Raw genomic sequence first — 5,634 nt, forward strand, 5'->3', positions numbered from 1 at the left:
CCTGAGTCTGAACTCCACATGTTAAGATTTCCCTTTTGGGGAAATCCTTAATCCAGTTTTCCAGTTACCATTTAGTATTTGTACATCGACAGATCTCACTATCTGAAACTTTGATTTTGTTTAATATAAGCATCACCCCCGTGCCAGTGTAAATTAATGTCATAAAAGGAGGAAAATAGGTCCTTCCAAATGAAATGCTGTAATGTGGCTTTCACAGACTCCTGGCACAGATAAGTGTCTGGTGTTCTACAAGTGAGATTTGACACCACTCCCTGACAAAAAAAAGATCTGCTAATGGAAACCGAAACATCTCAGACCCCAATCTCTGCTCCTCTGCATGTGTGAAATTGGGTGGAAATGTGATGACTGGGACGGCTGTGGTGTTTGTTGTGAAAACAAGCTACGCATAAGTGAGGCTGAAATGGCAACATTGCTTCCATTTGGTAAAAATGGGACTTAGCCATTATTTACTTTGCTGGGTTGATATGCTGACACATCACAAGGGGGTCTCTCTCTTTTTAAGGCATTCATACTTCAGATATCGAAGCCATTTGAAGTTTTTTTTCCCCATACTGTCCTATGCATTATTAACTTCCGCTCACTGGGGTTGGTGCAGTTAGAGCAAAGGTGGTGCTGCGGCCTCTTCATTTTTTCAATATCCTATTGATCCAAAGTTCAGAGTGTCTATGAATGTGCTCTTTTAAGATCAATCTACAAACTTAAGTATTTTCTTTTTTCCTGGCCATACCTAACACTTTACGAGTTTGACTGCATTTCAGTTGCCTTCTCCTACAACTGTTTTAGAGACTGTGTGCTGATAAGATTATCTTCCATCAAAGCAGATATTCTTTGCCATATGATTTCCAACAAACAGCGTCACTTTGTGTGACTGACTTTTGCCTCAAACTAATTAAAAGCACCACAGCTCAACATTTCATTTCGGTAGCTTGAGAAGATGGTGAATGTTTTTTTTTAAACTCCTGTTTCATCTCACTGGTGACAGATTTTGTTTGAACTCATTCATTTATTCAGATATTGAGAAATGTTTGAGCACATCTTTTCATGTTTAACTACTGGCTGCCGTTCCTTCAAGTATCCTGCTCTTCTACAGTAACACTGAAGGCTTCACTGTTCCAGTCAAGCTGCATTTGTATGTATGGTTTGGGTTGAGTTTGTTTAAGGAATTGGTTTTGTGATGTCACACCGGATTCGTTTTACAAGGCTTAACTGAAAGTACCTGAAAGTGCTGAAATATATTTGTAGGAACTGAGCTTCAGAGTAGAACAGTAGAAAGAGAAGAGCAGAGCAGATCCAAACCGCAATAATACCTACATGTTGCAAAAAGGAACCTGAAGTCCTGGTAAAAAAAATAATAATAATAATAATCAAAAACAGCAAGATATTTTTAAAATTTAAATTGTTTAACCATGCATTATAGAGACCGTGCCATCACCCATGGGTCTGAACTCCACATATTGAAGACACTGGACATTTATGTTGATATCATGTTGGCTTTTTGGAGCCAGAGGTCACCACAGTTGAAAGAGAGGGTGGAGTGCATAGTTATATGCACTAGGCTTACAACTAGCCTAGTGCATATATAACTAGCCTACTATTAGTGTATATAACTAGCCTGCTAAAGCAAGCCTGATCAGCAAGCTGCACTCATAAACTCTACTGACATCACTCACAGACACACGTATCTACTGAATGCTGCTTGGTTACATGTCATGCCTATGTCAGCACACTTCAGCCACACTCCTAACTTTGAAACCTAACAGATTCCACACAGGTGAGCTATATTTTTATATCTATATCTATATCTATATATATATCTCACCTGTACTCTCAAATGCCCCAAATACTTTTTAATGCTAGAAAGTTTGTCATTTTAATGTCAGAGGGTACGACGATTGACTCACTTTTTTAGTCAGCCTCAAGTGGCCACTCCAGGAACTGCAGTTTTTTTTGGGGGGGGGGGGGGGGGGGGGGGGGGGTCTAGTCCTGGTTGTTTTTTCTTGCTTTTAACGAATATCTTAGCACCCTGGTTGCAGCTCAAGCCATCTTGTGTCCTTTGAAAACCAATCACGGTTCACAGAATCCAGCATGACTCACTCTTGGTCATCTGCTTAATCAAATACAAGTTAAGCCTCGCTTTACTGCGGCGCTACTTCATTTTAATTAGCTTTCTATCTTTCACTAAATTTAGGTTTATAGTTACAAGAACACACACACGTACAAATTTAAAAAAAAAAACATTTCACCTCATTTTCTTCGACACCTCTGGCCCTTATCCTGCTTTCAGTATCAATGAGATCAACTTTAAGCCATATTAGTACAACTAATGAGAAAATATTTTCATGCATGAGGTGTAAAGTTAAGTGCTTAAATAAAATGGGGTCTTACAACATACTGTACACCTCAGGGACCAGTATGTTTCTCTTATTTACACCCACAGTATGTACACAGTGATTTGGTTCAGGAAACAAAAATAACCTTTCAGAATAGGCCTTCAGTAATGGAGTGAACAGCAGAAACTAAACCAGTGCAAACCTGAACTTCATCATTCATTCAGCAAGTGATTAACCTAGTATCTGCTCTTTATCCGTAACTTTAATGCAATTCATTTAGGAATGTAAAAGGTTTTTAGAGGAATCTTTATAGCTCTCTGACATAATCATATTTTGTCTTGTATCCCTTCCATGGGACATCAGATCTAATAAATCTGATTTTATTTATATAGCACACAGCGAATTAAATTTTAAACTGAGCACACCCTTCTGCCTGTAGGATATTAGGAAAATTATTACTTTGAATAACTAAAGAAAATAAGATTTTTAGGTATAAAAAATGACAGCTAGTCTGCATAGTGTCCTCGTTTCATACAGGCTGGGAAATATTTGCTTACAGAAGAAATTATATTGTTTATGGAAATAAAAAGCTGTACTAATGATACTGCCCTTTCATTCCAGAAACACATCCGAGCAGAGCACACATTCACTGATAGAAATCGGGTAGATGTGCTGAAAGAGTGGCCAGCTGAGCATAAGTCAGTTCCTTTTTGAGCTTGTGATGATGAGCATGTGACAGAGTTTATGATCGCTGTATTGTTCGGTAAGAGGTCACTCTTAAGATAAGTGCACTCAGGGCACTCAGGACACTCAGTGCCCAAAGTGCTGTGACTACTTCTGCACTTGAGATAACTCTGATTCTTACAGAAGGGACAAGGTAAAACCTAAAAAAATTCCTTCAAATCTATAGACCAAAAAACCAAAATCCGAAATGGAGTTTGTGTGAGGCTTTATTTCCTTGAAGCAAACAATAGAAGAATATAGATATTCTTATGTCACGGCTGTAACACTTGTTTCTCTTCATTTTCTTATTTATCACGTGCTTCGTTTTATAACAGATTAAACAGCATTTTGAGCCAAGGACTAAAATTTTGACTTGCTTTTGTTCATGAAAGTGAATTCAAGAGTCTCACCAGAAACATGTGGTTCAGAAAGAAATGCACTGATCTACAGTATGGATGCATTTTTACGCAAACCCCCAAGTTAATTACCACTCAGAACAGAAGATTAAATACAAGATAACAAAGGCTTTAATGCAACAGAAAAAAGGGGAATAGTTGAGTGTGGAAAACCATCCCTTGAGACAATAAAACACAAACATTTGCTTTCATTTACTATAAGCTGAAAAACTGCATTCAAATAAATACATATTTGTCTTTTCTGCCAAAATTTGTTTTTCATGTGATTGATGCCAAACCTTTCATCCATATATACTGTCGGTTATTATTTTTATCCAAACTTAATCTATGGAAGTTTGTCACTGGAAAAAAAAGCTAATAGCTCAAAACTTTTTAGAAAATAACTCAAAAGTTTTTCATAGTTATTTTGAAATTTAGAGTTACAAAATTTTAGAAAATGCCAAAAATCTAAGTTTTCCACTTACTATGTTGAAAATTTGAGTATCTAAGTAAAACAAATACATTTAAAAAAGAAAAAAGAAAGGATTGCAGAAACAATACCTTCCAGATCCCAATCACCCTGTTATCCACTAGAATGTAGCATTTTCTTTTAAATCCTGTCCCGTCTGGCAGATTTTGCAATCAGAATTATGATCTCAATGTGCTGTTGTCCCAAACACAGCTTACTTCTTCAAGATCAGCTCTATAAATTCTCTACAGGCTCCTCTTGTTCAGGGTTTATCTGCTTATTTCTTCATTTCTATTCATGTTATTTCAGTTATTACATTATATGTGGTATACACAGTATGACAATGTCTAAGACAGGACAGGCAGGAAAAAAAATGAGGGGGAGGACATAAAAGGATAGAGTACAAATAAAAATATACAAAACAAATATACAACACCTGGAACACTTCAATAGTCTTCTTGTGGTATGTGTGTGAGAGTGAGAAAATGTACCTGAAAATGAGGATGGGAAGCTGCAACAACGCCCCCTTGGTGCCAGAGGGAGACAGAGATAAATCCAGAGGACCCCCCCCCCCCCAACACGGATGAGGTCCAAGCCACTCTGGATCACCAAGGGAGTTGGTCAATGACCACACCAGAACATCCAGCTACACACCCTGGAACACAGCATGTGCTTGCAGCCCAGTTGGGGGTAGCACTGGCCAGCAGGGAGCAGTGGGGAGGATGAACCCCTTCCTCTATAACCATGTTCCATAGGGGCCAAGGCTCAGCAAGCCCCAGACACAAGTCCGGCCATGCACACACACTCACCATTCCCACACTAACTCACATACCCACCCACCAACCCACTAATGACACACAGTGACATACAGGGACATGCACACACATCTAATGGAGATGCAGCCAGAGCACCAAACAAACCACCCGTAGACCACCGTACCTGGCAGGGTGTGTGGAACAGGGGTTTAGGAAGATGCCCCTCCAGTCAGTGTTGAAGGTGCTATGTTGTGCAGGTGTACAAAGTTTACAAGATGAGTATTGCTGTATGAAAACTAGAGTGCTGTTAAACTTGGGGGCGGGGGGCGACATAAGCATCCCTCTGCTGAACAGTAGTGCTAGATCCCGCCTCCACCCATCCCCAAGACCCTCAATGTCTAAGCTGCAGATAAAATTAAGGGACAGATAGCAGTGAAGGGTTGAATGGGGCCACGGTAGCAACCCCACCCATTAGCCTGTAGTTAACACACCTGGCCCCCGAGGCTCTATGGTTGTGGTGATGTTGTGAACCATAATGACTATAGTGTAATTAAAAAGGAGGGGCAGGTCCCCGCAGTACAGCCAGCAGAGCCACATGAATGGTCTATCCACTGTGATCTACGCCACTTACAACCTCCATCAAGACCCTGCATGTGTGAGTGATGTGTTCTGTGAGGGAGGGAGAGCCGGGGTATGTTAGACCGGGAGGTAAAGGGCTACCTCCGGAAGGAGAGAGCCAAGAAAATGTATTTTTTTTTCTACAACTTTATTTCAGTTTTTGGTTTAAGTCAAAGATTGAATGAGGACAAATCGTTTAAGTCCACAACAGTTACAGGTGTGTTCAAATACTATGCAAAAAATAGGCTAACGTACGCCTTAACAACAGTATACTACATTACCCACAAGCGAATGAGTGCAAAATATCCTACGGCAAGCAACAA

Source organism: Pelmatolapia mariae, linkage group LG10_11, assembly GCF_036321145.2.
Source record: "Pelmatolapia mariae isolate MD_Pm_ZW linkage group LG10_11, Pm_UMD_F_2, whole genome shotgun sequence".
Lineage (NCBI taxonomy): Eukaryota > Metazoa > Chordata > Actinopteri > Cichliformes > Cichlidae > Pelmatolapia > Pelmatolapia mariae.